This window comes from Ranitomeya imitator, chromosome 2, assembly GCF_032444005.1.
Source record: "Ranitomeya imitator isolate aRanImi1 chromosome 2, aRanImi1.pri, whole genome shotgun sequence".
NCBI lineage: Eukaryota > Metazoa > Chordata > Amphibia > Anura > Dendrobatidae > Ranitomeya > Ranitomeya imitator.
Genome location: NC_091283.1, coordinates 720527595 through 720546335, shown reverse-complemented (window position 1 = coordinate 720546335; position 18741 = coordinate 720527595).

Genomic DNA, 18741 nt, shown 5'->3' with positions numbered 1-18741 from the left:
GGACTCTTCAAATACATCCTGAAAGTCCGACAAGAACTCTGGGATGTCAGAAGGAATGGATGACGAAATAGACAAAAATGGAACATCACCATGTACTCCCTGACAACCCCAGCTGGTTACCGACATAGAGTTCCAATCCAATACTGGATTATGGGTTTGTAGCCATGGCAACCCCAACACGACCACATCATGCAAATTATGCAGTACCAGAAAGCGAATAACTTCCTGATGTGCAGGAGCCATGCACATGGTCAGCTGGGCCCAGTACTGAGGCTTATTCTTGGCCAAAGGTGTAGCATCAATTCCTCTCAACGGAATAGGACACCGCAAAGGCTCCAAGAAAAATCCACAACGTTTAGCATAATCCAAATCCATCAGATTCAGGGCAGCGCCTGAATCCACAATCGCCATGACAGAATACGATGACAAAGAGCACATTAAGGTAATGGACAAAAGGAATTTGGACTGTACAGTACCAATAACGGCAGAGCTATCGAACCGCCTAGTGCGTTTAGGACAATTAGAAATAGCATGAGTAGAATCACCACAATAGAAACACAGTCTGTTCAGACGTCTGTGTTCTTGCCGTTCTACTTTAGTCATAGTCCTGTCGCACTGCATAGGCTCAGGTTTACTCTCAGACAATACCGCCAGATGGTGCACAGATTTACGCTCGCGCAAGCGACGACCGATCTGAATGGCCAAGGACATAGACTCATTCAAACCAGCAGGCATAGGAAATCCCACCATTACATCCTTAAGAGCTTCAGAGAGACCCTTTCTGAACAAAGCCGCTAATGCAGATTCATTCCACAGAGTGAGTACTGACCACTTCCTAAATTTCTGACAATATACTTCTACATCATCCTGACCCTGGCATAAAGCCAGCAGATTTTTCTCAGCCTGATCCACTGAATTAGGCTCATCGTAAAGCAATCCCAGCGCCTGGAAAAATGCATCAACATTACTCAATGCAGAATCTCCTGGTGCAAGAGAAAACGCCCAGTCCTGTGGGTCGCCGCGCAAAAAAGAAATAATAATCAAAACCTGTTGAATAGGATTACCAGAAGAATGAGGTTTCAAGGCCAAAAATAGCTTACAATTATTTCTGAAGCTCAGGAACTTAGTTCTGTCACCAAAAAACAAATCAGGAATCGGAATTCTTGGTTCTAGCATCGATTTCTGATCAATAGTATCTTGAATCTTTTGGACATTTACAACGAGATTATCCATTGAGGAGCACAGAGCCTGAATATCCATGTCCACAGCTGTGTCCTGAAGCACTCTAATGTCTAGGGGAAAAAAAAGACTGAAGACAGAGCTAAGAAAAAAAAATGATGTCAGGATTTCTTTTTTCCCTCTATTGGGAATCATTGGTGTGGCTCCTTGTACTGTTATGGCTGGCAATCAGGCAACACAGCGTGCAGTAATCAGCGCACATACAGAGATCTGGCAATAACCAAAAACAATAGGACGAGCTCTGAGACGTGGAATCTCTGTAGACTGCAGTACCTGATCTATCCTCACACAACTATAAGCAGCAGTGGATTGCGCCTATGACTACCTATGCAACTCGGCACTGCCTGAGGAGCTGACTAGCCTGAAGATAGAAATACAAGCCTGACTTACCTCAGAGAAATACCCCAAAGGAATAGGCAGCCCCCCACATATAATGACTGTTAGCAAGATGAAAAGACAAACGTAGGAATGAAATAGATTCAGCAAAGTGAGGCCCGATATTCTAGACAGAGCGAGGATAGCAAAGAGAACTATGCAGTCTACAAAAAACCCTAAAACGAAAACCACGCAAAGGGGCAAAAAGACCCACCGTGCCGAACTAACAGCACGGCGGTGCACCCCTTTGCTTCTCAGAGCTTCCAGCAAAAGATAATAGCAAGCTGGACAGAAAAAACAGAAAACAAACTAGAAGCACTTATCTAGCAGAGCAGCAGGCCCAAGGAAAGATGCAGCAGCTCAGATCCAACACTGGAACATTGACAAGGAGCAAGGAAGACAGACTCAGGTGGAGCTAAATAGCAAGGCAGCCAACGAGCTCACCAAAACACCTGAGGGAGGAAGCCCAGAGACTGCAATACCACTTGTGACCACAGAAGTGAACTCAGCCACAGAATTCACAACAGGATCCTGCTGAGAATCGTACGTCGTAGCAGATCGTTTGGAACATTCTTTCGTCGCTGGATCTCCCGCTGTCATTGCTGGATCGGTGTGTGTGACACCGATCCAGCGATGCGTTCGCTTGTAACCAGGGTAAACATCGGGTTACTAAGCGCAGGGCCGCTCTTAGTAACCCAAAGTTTATCCTGGTTACCATCGTAAATGTAAAAAAAAAAACAGTACATACTTACATTCCGGTGTCCGTCAGGTCCCTTGCCGTCTGCTTCCCGCACTGACTGACTGCCGGCCGTAAAGTGAAAGCAGAGCACAGCGCGCTGTGCTTTCACTTTACGGCCGGCAGTCAGTCAGTGCGGGAAGCAAACGGCAAGGGACAGACACCGGAATGTAAGTATGTAGTGTTTGGTTTTTTTTACGCTGGTAACCAGGGTAAACATCGGGTTACTAAGCGCGGCCCTGCGCTTAGTAACCCGATGTTTACCCTGGTTACCCAGGGACCTCGGCATCGTTGGTCGCTGGAGAGCTGTCTGTGTGACAGCTCTCCAGCGACCACACAACGACTTACCAACGATCACGGCCAGGTCGAATCGCTGGTCGTGATCGTTGGTAAATCGTATAGTGTAACGGTACCCTTACTGTAGCTGCTCTCTACTCCCTCCCTTTCAGCTCCTGACAAGCTGCTGTTACACGTTTTGCAAAATCAACAATTCACTCCAAAGGCAGCTTCTCCAGCAGGTCTCCTAATTCCTCCATTCGCTTTCCTGAGCTATCCACTTGTGTAAAGGCTGATATTTTTTTATGTAAACATAGTGACAGCAGGGCAGACTCCGAACAAACCACTGATAGCTGAATGGGATACAGGAGAACTTGTGCTGAGCTTTAAAATCCTACTAATAATAAAGCTCTGCTACTCATCAGATCTTTAACTCAAAAAGTGACTGCCCCTTCTGCCGCTCCTTGTAAATCAGGAAGGAGTTATCTGCTCAAGAGAAAACTTAAGAATACATTTTTTTTCTCATCAGATAAAAATCTAGTCATAATATCTTCACATCTTTTAACACTTGCATTGTTTTGCATTATTGAATTGGGTCACATTGTATCCATTAGAAATATTGTACATTTTAAATTGATACACAACATCATTTACGGTAATTCCATGTTATAGCAGCAGAAGTTAAAATGTAATAGCATGTAACTCAAATGATTTAATACATGACTGTATGCAAAGTGTTAATTTATACTTGTGTATTTGCAGAGCATCAGTATAATGTTACATGGTAAACACATGTTACACGTCACTCACCATAGATTTCACCTCATCATGCAGCATTATAATTGTATTCATCTATGATTACAGGGCCTGGGGCATAGGAAAAGAAGAATGAACACCTGAGAAGAATAAGCAATACTTGACTACCACACATCTCCCCACCCAAAAAATGTTAATAGCTTCAATAAAAAGCAATAAATTATGAATATACAAAGCAGAAATGGCATTTGTTTTTATAATGTATATTACATAGCAATGCAGAAGGATTCTTGGAAGAGCAAAAATATGAACATTTACTACCTGCTAAATTCTGTAGTACTAAATCTATTTCACAAAGCTTATTTGAGATTAGTAAAAACTGTTATTTTTCCAAACACATTGCTATACCTGCCCATGGACTGTATTGTGTTGCAAGAGGGTGAGGGAGCTGTTATTGGAAAAACTGTCATTTAAAACTGAAAGCTGGGAATTTCAAATAGACCAACTGGATAATAATGAGAAGTATTATAAACTACAACACAGTTTCCACTAAGCCTTATTAGTTAACAGAAGGATCACTTAGAGACCTGAGCAATGTTCATTGGTGACCAAAACTGGGTTAATAATTAGTGCCATGTAGTGTCCAAATAACTAGCCATAAAGCAGTCACAAACATGATGTCACATAGCAGCAAGATAAATGATTTAATATAGTATGTATCACTAGTGGTGTAGAGTAATAAAGAGCGTGATGCCTTGGTCTTGAGTAGATAAAACATAACTGACTTTATCTCTGGTTTACTGTGGTTAATTTTTGTACACCACACGAGTTCTGGTTTTGTTTCAGGTTCCTGGACTTTGCCACTGTAAAGGTTCTTTCACAAGGCATTCATTGGTCCCATTAGAGCTTACAAATGTACGGGATTTGGGTGTATGCGCCATCGGGGCCATTGTCTATAATGGCACCAACAAAGTCAATGTGTTTTCCATTGTACATCATTTTCAGATGCAAACGCCTACTGGAAGCAGACACTCAGACTTAGTACACTATGTTCAAGTGTCCGCCTCCAGTAGGCGTATACACCCAAAAATGATGCACGACAGTGCGCACATTGACTCCATCGGCACCATTATAATCAATGTCGCAGTCGGTGCATACTGCTGAATCCTGTTTTGTGGGGATGTGAACATAAGCCCCAGTGGGATCAATGCACGTAGGACAAAGCACAGTGTGACGCACCCTAACTGAACAGCCACTCAGATATTTAAAATTGGAGAGAGCGCTTCACGAGTGTCCTGTGAGCAACCTGTACAGTCTTTGTGAGAACTAACTTTCCCTGGGGAGGGCAGTTTTTAATCTATACAGAAGCACTGAACAGTGGAAAATAACCTAAATCAATTTTGGCTACTTTTAAAATGGCTTAATTCTTAAATGAAGACCTGCAAAAACAACTTCAACTGCGTTCACTTAGTTGAAAACTGTTGTGGAATTTTGGAAGTAGAATTCATCCAATAGCTGCATGAAAATAAAATCCAATTCAGATGATTAAGATCTTAAAAAACATTGAAAAAAGAGCCTTTAATGAAATCTTGCAGCCCATGTCTACAGTAAAACTGAAACAGGTAATACAAATGTGCTTTATCCCCTTAACACAAAATCACATACTGTAGATGTACATTGGGGATGTTTTTCCATACTGCATTCCACCGTACATATACGCGACAGCATTAAGCTGTCACTGCACAAGTCCTGTAGTAATGGTAAGTAAAAATACAAATAAAAAATAAGACTTGTAAGGGTAAAACAAAAAATTATATCAAAATGTACTAACGCGGTCTTTATGTAAACCCAAACAACCTATACCTAATTGTTATCACCACATTCAGCACAACTTGATCTACAAAAGTCATACTGTAATAGTATTTGTCCCATGTAGAGGATACCGTAAAAAGGAAAAATAATACATAAAAAATGCTGCTTTTTCATCATACTGACTCGAAAAAAAAATTGAATTAAAAATGTATATGCAAAAAAAATAAAATAGCTGAAAATATCACCTCATTACTCAAAACGCAAGCCCTTATACAGCTCTGTCAGCAAAGAAATACAAAAGTCAAGGATCTGGCAATATAATATGGAATACAAAAAATATAAATCTGGTACCACTGTAATCGTTCTGACCCAAAGAATAAATCTATTTTATAATATATGCTATATTGTCTCTGCAGAAAATAACATACAGTTATCTAAAGCACCACTTTGAGAGCACATTGCCCACTTTTCCTCAACTTCTATACATCAGATGAAGAAAAAAGCACACTAGTGTTGTCTTGCACAGTAACATGACCCCCATTGAAAACAGTACCCTCAAAAATTAAATACATTACAACAGTAATAATATACCTTAATTAACACCTACAGTAATAATGTCCCAGATCCTGGTCTCTTCCTGTAATAATGTCCCAAATCCTGGTCAATAACGGTAATAATGTTCCACATCCTAGCCCCTATGTGTTTCCTTCCTGCCCCCCCCCCCATGTATCTTATTCCTGGCCCTACATCTATCATGTCTCCATCCTCCTGGACCCACATCCATCATATCTCCATCCTCCCGACCCCACATCCATCATGTCACCATCCTCCTGGACCCACATTCATCATATCTCCATCCTCCCAACCCCACATCCATCATGTCTCCATCCTCCTGGCCCCAAATCATTGAGGGCTACATATTGAACCACATATTGAAGTCTTCCCGAGTCTGGAGGTTTTTTAAAGAATCTGCCAAAAACCCCAAAAATGCCATTTGCAACACCTGCCATGCCCGCATCAGCAAGGGTAGCAAAACTACCAGCCTAACCACCACCAGCATGATCAGTCACACGGCAGCAAAGCACCCAACTTTGTGGGCATAACCTCAGGCTCCAGCAACAGTGTCTGCAGTTGACACCACTGCTTCTTCCACTGTTGTGCCTGCAAGCCAATCCTCTGTCCACGGTGCATGCGAAGATGCCTCCCGCCCTGCACCTGTCGTTGCCCACAGTCAGCTAGTACCATCATCAAGCACATCCATGTCCTTGTCCCAGCGCAGCCTTCACTTGTCCATACCCCAGTTATTGGAACTCAAGCGGAAATGTACAGCCAAGGCCCCACAGGCAACAATACCAAATTCACACATTTCTCATCTGCTTGTGCTCGAAATGTTGCCTTTTAGGCTCATGGAGACGGAAGCTTTCTGCAACCTTATGGCTGCGGCCGACCCAAGGTACTCGGTCCCCAGTCACCACTATTTCTCCCGGTGTGCCGTGCCAGCATTACACCAGCACGTGTCCCACAACATTAGCCGTGCCCTCATCAATGCTGTTACTGGGAAAGTCCACCTAACAACGGACACGTGGACAAGTGATTGTAGGCAGGGATGGTACATCTCACTGTCTCACTGATGGCACACTGGGTTAATATAGTTTGAAGCCTGGACCCAGTCGGACCTTGGGATGAAACACGTCTTCCCGACGCCAAGAATTGCAGGCCCTATGGTCAATCACGGTTGCCCCCACAGTCTACAGCTCCTGCTCCTCTTCTTCAGCCTCCATCTCTGAAATGAGCACATCAGTCACAAGCTGAAAGCACGGCAGCACTGCCTCAGCCAAGCAGCAACAGGCTGTGCTGAAGAAATCTGCCTAGGTGAAAAATCACACAATGCTGAAGAGTTGTGGATAGCTCTGAAAGAGCAGTCAGATTTGTGTCTGACAACGCTGAACCTGAAGCCAGGCATGGTCGTGTGTGAAAATGGCAAGAACCTGGTGGCAGCTCTGAGGCGAGGTGAGCTCACACACATACCATGCCTGTCCCATGTGCTTAACCTCATCGTTCAACGTTTTCTCAACTGCTACCCGGAGCTACCATATTTGCTTGTGAAAATACGCCGCTTGTGTGCCCATTTTTAAAAAGTCAGCTACATCTTCAGCCACCCTTGCCATGCTTCAGCAGCGGCTCACCAACTGTTGTGTGACGTCCCCATGTGTTGGAACTGTACGATGCATATGTTTCAAAGGATTTGTGAGCAGAAAAGGGCAGTTGTTGACTACCAGCATCAACAAGGCTGTCGTTATTCAGTTCAGACTCCACACATAAGACCTCAGGAGTGGACATGGATGTCAGACATATGTACCATCACACTCCCCTTGAGACAGCAATCTGTGAAACGCACGTGGGGGCGTATGTGGTTGCCGGCGTTATATCTACATATGGGTATGTGCTTAATTTATGATACAGGATGGTATTTTAAAACAATTTTTTGTACCATGTATGTTATTGAATAAACCTATTTTTGTATATATTTCTCTAGTGGTGTGCCTGGCTACTTTGTGTTCATTTTTAGGTTGTCTACAAAACTTTGAGAACCCCACCAAGATGGTGAGCGGCGATGACGCCATAATTAGCATCACCATCCCGCTTCTCTGCATTCTGAAAAGCTCTCAGCTCACAATGAAAGAGGATGTATTGCAGGCAGAGCACAAGGACATGGAGCAAGAAACCATGCAGGGTGATTAAACACTGTTAGGGCTTGCTGAAAGCACCAAATAATTAGAAGGATGTTATAAGGTGCGTTCGCAGCCTGGGGTCCACTGTGTAGAGATGGAACCTGCTGCTGAGTAATGACGGACTATATGGCGGTATAATTTTGATACACATACGGGTTGGCTTCACCCGGTATGAAGGAAGTGAACCCTGTTGCGTCACAGGGCTGCAGTACCGCAGAAAGAGTGCAAGCAAAGAGTCACAGAACTCTGTCCCAAGACTAAGGGAAAGAATTCCTCTAGACCTTTTGCGCTCGACACAGCAACTGGGGTGTCAGAGATAAACTGAAATAATAATTTAATGCACAAGAGTGCGTGCAGTGCCGCTCTGGCGGACTCCACTAACCACCCATACTTGGGCCAGGAAAGCGTTCTGTTAGCGCACGGCGACGCATTGGCAGTCACTGCTATCAGATGCTGTATCGGGTGCTAGCTGTGCGGAATAGCACTGTCAGGTGCTAGGTAGCTTCCACTAGAATTGAGCGACTTTTACTTTTTTCGGATCGAGTCGGGTTTCGCGAAACTCGACTTTGTCAAAAGTCTGATCGGGTGAAATCGGCCGATTATTACGAAAAGTCGGGGGCCAACTGAAACACAAAACCAAATGCAAGTCAATGGGGAATCAAAGTCAGCAGTGCGTGGAGGACAGGGAAACACCTACAGTGCCCATTTTAATGCCAAAAGCATCAATTATTATTACTTAAGCTTGTCAATCTTAATTTACTTTATAATAATAGTTAGGCATTGAAAACTGGGGGTCATTTGGCTAAAGTTGTGGGGGGTTAGGGCTGGCTCAAGATTTTCATGGGCCCAGGAAACGCGGAATACATCACGGTGGTGGAGCAGGGAGAGGTAAGTATTTCAACTTTGCAAGTGCTGTGATCCTGAGAAAGCAGGGGGGGCCCACTCGTTGGCACTAGTACAGGGCCCCTCACAGTACGGCGGTGTGTCTGATGGCGGGTGGCGCCTCCCACTGCCAGAGACACTTTTGCATACTATGAGGGGTCCTGTGCCACTGACGTTGCAATGAGTATGCTCCCCACCTGATGAAGGAACCTGCACTTTCATCTGCACCTTCCTTTTTGTCCCCGTGTAAGGTGGTATAGTATGCGGGAAGGGGAACCTGACTTTCAGCAGGGTCAGATTCTGGCTGCGTAGAGTGCAAGGGGAATGTGGTGGTCTGGGTCAATGTACCAGCAGACTCATCTAGCAGTGGCTGGGCAATGGGCAGGATGAGGAGGAAACACAGATATAGGACCAAATAATAAAGTAGGCTAAGTGCAGTTCAAAATTGGTAACAGGACTAAACAGGCGGCATTGCTTTGTTCAGTGGAGGACAACTGTAATTAGTGGCAGACACAGTTAGTAGGCCCAAATAATAAAGTAGGCTAAATGCAGTTCAAAATTGGTAACAGGACTAAACAGGCGGCATTGCTTTCTTCAGTGGAGGACAACCGTAATGAGTGGCAGACACAGTTAGTAGGCCCAAATAATAAAGCAGGCTAAATGCAGATCAAAATTGGTAACAGGACTAAACAGGCAGCATTGCTTTATTCAGTGGAGAACAACTGTAATGAGTGGCAGACACAGTTAGTAGGCCCAAATAATAAAGTAGGCTAAATGCAGTTCAAAATTGGCAACAGGACTAAACAGGCGGCATTGCTTTGTTCATTGGAGGACAACTGTAATGAGTGGCAGACACAGTTAGTAGGCCCAAATAATAAAGTAGGCTAAATGCAGTTCAAAATTGGTAACAGGACTAAACAGGCAGCATTGCTTTGTCCAGTGGAGAACAACTGTAATGAGTGGCAGACACAGTTAGTAGGGCCAAATAATAAAGTAGACTAAATGCAGATCAAAATTGTTAACAGGACTAAACAGGCGGCATTGCTTTGTTCAGTGGAGGACAACTGTAATGAGTGGCAGACACAGTTAGTAGGTCCAAACAATAAAGTAGGCTAAATGCAGTTCAAAATTGGCAACAGGACTAAACAGGCGGCATTGCTTTGTTCATTGGAGGACAACTGTAATGAGTGGCAGACACAGTTAGTAGGCCCAAGTAATAAAGTAGACTAAATGCAGTTCAAAATTGGTAACAGGACCGCTAGTATCCACTGACGACTCGCTGCTTTTATATTTGGAACTTTCTGAAGAGGAGGCGAAAGAGCTAGAGGCTGAGTCAGCAAGGAAAGCCAAAACTTTTTCCTGGTGCTCCGGCTTTAAAGGCTGTTTTCCTACTCCCAGTTAAGGGAGCCTTTGAGGCCTTGTGTAGCCAGACGATGATGCTGGCTCAACACCTCCAGCCTTAGGTGCTATTGTGCTTTTGCCACTACCACCAGATGCACCACCACCACCATCAGTACCAGATGGCAACCACCGCCCACGGGCTCTTCCACCAGACTTCCTCATTTTTTGGAAAATCTAACCAAAATAGCAACCGTTATATGGCACTGTAAAGCAAGGTAGAAGGTGTATATAAACTTGTTGAGAATTTAAATCTCCCTTTTTTGGGGGGAGACTGAACCAAAATTCAAGCCCAGTGTATATAACAACGCAATCTAAGTGGCAGAAAGTGGCTGGCTGACATACGACAAAATAACAGGACAGAAGTATATCCACTTTGTGACAATTTGAATCTCCCATTTTTTTTGGGGGAGACTGAACCACAACTTAGGCCCAGTGTATATAACAACGCAATCTAAGTGGCAGAAAGTGGCTGGCTGATATACGAAAAACTAACAGGACAGAAGTAAAACCACTTTGTGAGAATTTGAATCTCACTTTTTGGGGGGGAGACTGAACAAAACTCAGGCCCAGTGTATAAAGCAACACAATGTAAGTGGCAGAAAGTGGCTGGAAGATATGTGAAAAAATACAAGGACTGTAGTACAATTTCATTCTCCCTATAATGATCTCAGGAAAAGTATGGCAGCAATATAAATGACTGCAGCACACAAAAGTGTGAACAAATAAACAAGATGCAGAAAGGAGCAACAGGATTTTTGCTTTCAAAAAAGCAGTTGGTTTGCACAGCGGCGTGCAAACAGCAATGCAGCTATCAGGGAGCCTTATAAGGCAGCCTAATAAGCTACAGAGCTGATGCACAAAAATATAGCCTCCACTGTCCCTGCAAACAAATGGTGGTGTTGGACAGTGGAAATCGCTACAGCACAAGCACCTTAATCTTCCCTCTCTAACTATATCCCTTCTTCTGATGAAGCTGCGGCAACCTCTCCCTATGCTACGATCGTCAGAAGTAAGATGGTGGTCGGCGTGCACACCCCTTTATAGCCCCTGTGACGCAACAGAAAGCAAGCCAATCACTGTCATGCCCTTCTCTAATATGGTGGGGACCGAGACCTATGTCATCACGCTGCCCACACTCTGCGTCCTCCTTCATTGGCTGAAAAATGGCACTGAAAGCATCGTACAAAACGCGACTTTGGCGCGAAGATCGCTGACCTCATGGCCGATCCCACACTAGGATCGGGTCGGGTTTCATGAAACCTGACTTTGCCGAAAGTCGGCGATTTTTGAATTTGTCCGATCCGTTTCGCTCAACTCTAGTCACTACATGTGATCTTATCCAGACAGGATTCAATGTAAATCCCCTAGGTTGGGTTGTCACATAAGTATCTCTCCAGTCTGGGTTTGGCTGACCACAATGTTTCCAAATCCATCTGTCTGGCCTGGGTCTTTGGTTATACTGAAGTGTGTCAGTAGCAGTCATGTGGCAGTCGTAGTCTTAGATCATTGTGCATCAAAACACATATTAAACCTTAATTCTATAGTGCTGCACTTTATCAGCTGCACAACACTATTTCTGAACTTGCTGTTCTCTTCCCTGAAACTGTGCCATTTTTGTACATCAAAACATCCACACCCTGCCATGTTTGCCTTTTCTGTATTGGTCCAACATTCTTCATTGCTTCCTTTCCTTCTCTGTCTTTTACTCTCTGTATAGCTGTTTTGGATCCCATTGGGGGCCCTGACTGTACACAGAACAAATTACTTATGGCTTCAACTTATTATTCACACATCTCATATTTCTGCATATGCCCTCTCAGTGTACCTGTACCTTGCCTACAAGCCGCACCAGCAAGTCAGAATGAGGTGTCAAGGTGTAGCGGGAAGGCTCCCTCACTTGGTAGACCTGCAGGGTGCAACAAGAAGGCTCTAGAAGCTCTCTCACCCATTAGACCAGCTGACTAAACTAGGAAGGCCCAGGCATGATAGGCCACTCACCTACTAGATCAGCCGTGCAATTGGCTGTTCCCTACTGTTGATCCTCAACAAGTTGTATATCAACCACACAACTAGACGCAGGTAGGAAAACACAATGATGATTCTATATTTTGTTATATATGTATAGACTATTATTTGGCCTCCTTTTTCAATCTATATAGTCCGGGATGCACTAAGCAACATTATTATGTTGTGGCAAATCTAGGACTATGTGGTGATAGGTAAAATGTGTATACATCGATGGATGTTTTTTCGGAGTTTTAATATATTTGGAAGTATACATTCATGGGTTTTGAGGAAAAGACAATGATGACCATACAATCAATTACAAGTTTTCTAAAATAAGTAGAATATTTTACCTTCAACTTACAACCGTAACTTAAAATATTACTTTCCACTTCTATACAGTATTGTTGCTTTAAAAGCACAAATCTCTCAGCGCACACTACACCCACACCCAGCAGCACAGAAATACAGAGAACTTGCAGGCAGCTCCATCACCCCTCCCCTCATATTCCAGTAGAGATAAGAAAAAAAACTTACAGGATCTCTCACATAGCACAGAAAGAATGCTCAGCTCTTGGCAGTTTATATATTCAACATGTCAAAGAAAGTCCCAAAACTTCACATTAAACCCTGAACCCTCAGCCCCTTGGCACACTACACCCAGGACACCTGTGCACCTTTCACAAAATGGTTTGTGGCAATTCATTCGTACTTGCTCATTCAAGGATCTATTTCCCAGCGATCTGCATTACTACGCCTAATTCAGCTCACAGTGAGTTGAATAATGTCCTCTGTCACATACAGAGCACCACACCTAATGAAGCCTCTTATCAATCAGGGACTTATTTATTTGTCCCTTACACTCACTTACTCATCACTCCTGTCATTGAGAGGTTCTCATAAACATACAAAAATTCACACAGTCTGCCTACTGTACGCAGGAATGAGCACAACCTATTAGGACTGCAGTGCTCACTGACACTCCTGGAACTCCCAAAGACTGCCCCAGCGCTGTACTATGCAACCAGTTAGTAGACAGACAGATAATACAGATAACACTTATCTTATTACTCTATTTACTGTATTATTCAACTTTCATACAGACATAAAATCACAAAACTCACTGATGATGTCGGTTCTTGCACTGTGTTTGCAGCCATTACCCTGAGATATGGAGAGATCCAGAGAGATTGCAAGTACAAATACAAAAGTGTAAAGGCCCCTTCACATTAAGCGACGCTGCAGCGATACCGACAACGATCCGGATCGCTGCAGCGTCGCTGTTTGGTCGCTGGAGAGCTGTCACACAGACCGCTCTCCAGCGACCAACGATGCCGGTAACCAGGGTAAACATCGGGTAACTAAGCGCAGGGCCGCGCTTAGTAACCCGATGTTTACCCTGGTTACCATCCTAAAAGTAAAAAAAACAAACAGTACATACTTACCTACCGCTGTCTGTCCTCCAGCACTGTGCTCTGCACTCCTCCTGTACTGTCTGTGTGAGCACAGCAGCCGGAAAGCAGAGCGGTGACATCACCGCTCTGCTTTCCGGCTGACCGACGCTCACAGCCAGTACAGGAGGAGTGCAGAGCACAGCGCCGGGGACAGACAGCGGTAGGTAAGTATGTAGTGTTTGTTTTTTTTACTTTTAGGATGGTAACCAGGGTAAACATCGGGTTACTAAGCGCGGCCCTGCGCTTAGTTACCCGATGTTTACCCTGGTTACCAGTGAAGACATCGCTGGATCGGTGTCACACACGCCGATCCAGCGATGTCCACGGGAGATCCAGCGACGAAATAAAGTTCTGGACTTTCTTCAGCAACCAACGATCTCCCAGCAGGGGCCTGATCGTTGGTCGCTGTCACACATAACGATTTTATTAACGATATCGTTGCTACGTCACAAAAAGCAACGATATCGTTAAGAATATCGTTATGTGTGAAGGTACCTTAAGAATAAGGCTTCATACATTGCTGCAGCTAGAATTTGCATTTCCAATCTCTCAGGAAACTCTGACATATGGATTCCCGAATAGGCTGGTTACCATAGCCTCACGTTTGAGACACAAAGTCAGATATGACGGATCACCAGTGAGGCCGAATTAAGAAATAAGGCAATGAAATAACGAGGGCTCGGAGAAAAGCATGCACACTTGTTGTGAGCAAGTCACTTTTCTGTTTATTCACACAAGAATGCTGTCTCTTATACCATTTACAGCAATGTAACTCTTATAGCCCCCCTATTATCCAGGTCATGATGATGTCCTTGGAGGATTTCATTCAAATATTAAGAAAGTGTGGTTGTGGTACTTCTATACTCATAAAGACTCTGCAGACAGTGCAAATCCAGAAGAAAAATTCTAAGGTGAGTCATCCATACATCCTTGAAGGAACCAACTGAAGTGCCTCATAAAAAATGAAGAAACTGTACTTGTGAAACTTCTACACCCATAAAGGCTCTGGATGCAGTGTAAAGCCAGAAAAAAATTATAAAGAGGTTTATCCATAGACTTTTTAAGGCAACAACTGGAGGGCGTCATTCAAATATTGAAGGTTAAAACACTTTATGTGATGTCGCAGCTAATCCAGCTTTGTGGATTTTTCTCATGGTCAGCCTGTCAGCATTTTCTGTTGACAAGCAAAAGCGGCTGTCTGTTATGACTCCACTGGTGGCACTAAAACCCGTTCAGAGAAGATGCTAGTGGCAGGGCAGCACAACACCTTGCGTAGAGGGACAGCTCATGCCAGGTGTTCAGCTTTGAGACCCAATAGTTGAAGGTTGCATAGGAATTAAAGAGTATTCAGGTTTTGTCAACCAGGTATTGCTTGAACATCTTTAATAAATTTTCCCTCCTTGTCAAAAATATCCGATCATCAGGGCCTGGATGCTGGGAGGTTGTCATTAAAATATTCCAGGCCTTTTATGGTCTACCCCTGCCTCTCATGTTCCTTGGTGTGTGTCTCTCTCGCATCTCTTTTTGAGTTGGGCAAGGAAATTTGACCCCTGCCGATAGCATTGTCTGATGGGAATTTTTCAACATGTTTTCCATAATTGCCTCCTGGTATAGCACCATTTGTGTTGGCCTCTCTGACACAGGAAAGAGAGATGCAAGATTCTACTTGTAGCATGGGTCTAGCAGAGTGACCAACCAGTACTGTTTCTTGGCCAAGGTAAATATAAGGCAAGGGTCTCGGGAAAGGCTTTTGGTCAGCCATATGTGCAAAGGTCCCTACAGTTAACACTTTCCTGTCTCCACCATGATGTCGATTCTTCATCTCCTTCTCCTCCTCCTCCATCTCTTCCTCCTCATTCTCCTCGTCATCCCTTCAACATAGAAGACACAGGACGAAGCTTGTGTGGGTACAAGCCTCTGTTGTGCTAGCAACTAGCTCCTATTCCTCCACCTCAGCCTCCACTGCCTTATTGTTACCCAATCCATACTGAGCAGATGAGATGAGGCAGGGTTGCGTAGTGTCTCCCTGTCTCATATCTTCCTCCATCTCCCCCTGGTCTGCATGCAAAGCTTTATGTTCAATTGTCAGCATGTGTGGTGAGCACTTGGGTGTTCAAAGTGCTCGTCACACATCTAGATAAGCTCTTGTGGTGGTCTAGTTTCCAAAATGGGGTCACTTGTGGAGGTTTCTACTGTTTGGGCACATCAAGAGCTCTGCAAATGCAGCATGATGCCCGCAGACAATTTTATCATAGTCTGCATTCCAAAACGGCAATACATCCCTTCCAAGCCCAGATGTGTGCCCAAACAGTGGTCGTCCTTCACATATGGGATATCGGTGTACTCAGGACAAACTGGACAACAACTTTTGGGGCCCAATATCTCCTCTGACCCTTGTGAAAGTAAAACATTGTGAGCTAAAAAATCAGGTTAAAAAGATCTTTTATTTTCACTGCTCTGCGTTATAAACTTCTGTTGAGCACTTGGGGGTTCAAAGTGCTCACGACACATCTAGATAAGTTCCTTAAGGGGTCTAGTTTCCAAAATAGTGTCACTTGTGGGGGGTTTCCTCTGTTTAAGCACATCAGGGACTCTCCAAACGTGACATGGCGTCCGGCCTCAATTCCAGCCAATTCAGCATTGAAAAAGTCAAATGGCGCTCCTTCCCTTCTGAGCTCTGCCGTGCGCTCAAACAGTGGTTTACTCCCACATATTGGGTATCAGCATACTCAGAACAAATTGCACAACAACTTTGCAGGTCTAATTCCTCCTTCTACCCTTGTGAAAAATCATTTTTGTGGAAAAAATATTTTTTTTTATTTTTATGGCTCTACGTTACAAACTTCTGTGAAGCACTTGGGGGTTCAAAGTGCTTACCACACATCTCGATAAGTTGATTAAGGGGTCTAGTTACCAAAATGTTGTCACTTGTGGGGGGTTTCCACTGTTTAGGCACATCAGGGGCTCTCCAAACGCAACATGGTGTCCGATCTCAATTCCAGCCAATTCTGCATTCAAAAAAGTCAAATAGCGCTCCTTCTCTTCCGAGCTCTGCCATGCGCATAAATAGCGGTTCACCCCCACATACAGGTATCGGCATATTCAGGAGAAATAGAACAACAACTTTTTTGGTTCATTTTCTCTTTTTACTCTTGTGAAAATAAAATAAAATTGGTTCTGAAGTAAAATGTTTGTAAAATAAAAGTTAAATGTTCATTTTTTCCTTCCACATTGCTTCAGTTCCTGTGAAGTAGGTAAAGGATTAATAAACTTCTTGAATGTGGTTTTGAGCACCTTGAGGGGTGAAGTTTTTAGAATGGTGTAACTTTTGGGTATTTTCTGTAATGTACACATAAAATGGGCATAAAAATTCAAATTTTAAATTTTTTTCCATATTTCCATTTTTTTAAAATAAATAAACGCAAGTAATATCAAATAAATTTTACCACTAACATGAAGTACAATATGCCATGAAAAAACTGTCTCAGAATCAGCGGGCTGTGGTAAAGCGTTCCAGAGTTATAACCTCATAAAGGGACAGTGGTCAGAATTGTAAAAATTGGCCCGGTCATTAAGCTGCAAAGTGGCTCCGTCACTAAGGGGTTAAGTAGGCACAGAAGAAGGATTGTTGCACTGAATATGGTGTCAATCACCGCTCGCCATCTTTGTGGAGTCCACAAAATCTTGGAAAACTGCACAAAGTCAGACATCCATGTATACTCTTCAGATGTTATGTGTGGAGGCTGACCAAAACACCGACAGGCATATTGGAGCTGGTATTCCAATACTGGCCTCTGCTGCTCACAAAGCCTTGCAAGCATGTGCAATGAGGAGTTCCGGAGCCCTGTCACATCGCACACCAGTCAGTGAGCTGCCACTTGCATGTGCTGCTGCAGCACTGCTAGAGCGGCAGCATCTGTCGCTGACTTGGAGCAATGGACTGAAGCGGCATACCATGAACATAAGCTTTCAAAAATCAGGCTAGGTTTTCATAAACTGTTGAGCTACCAAGTTAAACACGTCGACCAAGCATGGTATGTGTGTAGCAGGAGGGGGTGCAAGAACTGGTGAAGAAGGTGGATAAAACCCTGACAGAAGTAGGGACAGCAATCCTCGGCATCAGTAGCACAATTACCGTGCCAGGGTGGGACACATTGTTCAGCCAGTGTGTTTCAGGGAAATATAGTGTTTCTGGTCACGAGCACTTGTGCACATGTCAGTCATTAAGTGGACAATCCCTGTAAGTGCATTGGTAAGGGCACAGGTGATGTTCCAGGACATGTGCTGGTAAAGGCAGAGATGCCATACCGGGAGAAATAGTTGTCGCTGCACTGGCTGGGGATTGAGTACTGAGTGATGGCTGCCACCATGATTTACGATTAGAGAACACGGCACTCAGTAAATATGAGGATTGGCGGTGCTCAAGTAGGGTGTCCACCCCGTAGATAACAGATGAATAAAACTTGGCACTCAATTTGAGAAGAAAAGCTTCTTAGTTTATTGATGCATCCAGACAAACAAAAGTGCTAAACGTTTTCGGTCCACACCGGACCTTCGTCAGAGCGTTTCTTTGACTGGATGAGGAAGCCAGAAAGCCTGGATGAGCGTTAGCAAGAACAGAAAATCCAAGAGCTGCAGTATGCTGGAGGATCACAATGGAGAGTGCCGCGTCATGAAAAGGCACAGAGCCTGAGGGGAGTAGCGGCGCTGGATCCTAAGCGCTCAGTGGAGCAGGGCAGAGAGGAGCAACGCTGCAGGAGGGGCGGCACTTCCGGGTATAAGTCCCCACTTATAAGTCCTTTTCATGACGCGGCACTCTCCATTGTGATCCTCCAGCATACTGCAGCATACTGCAGCTCTTGGATTTTCTGTTCTTGCTAACGCTCATCCAGGCTTTCTGGCTTCCTCATCCAGTCAATGTCAAAGAAACGCTCTGACGAAGGTCCGGTGTGGACCGAAAACGTTTAGCACTTTTGTTTGTCTGGATGCATCAATAAACTAAGAAGCTTTTCTTCTCAAATTGAGTGCCAAGTTTTATTCATCTGCCACCATGATTTGTTAGAAATCCTCCATG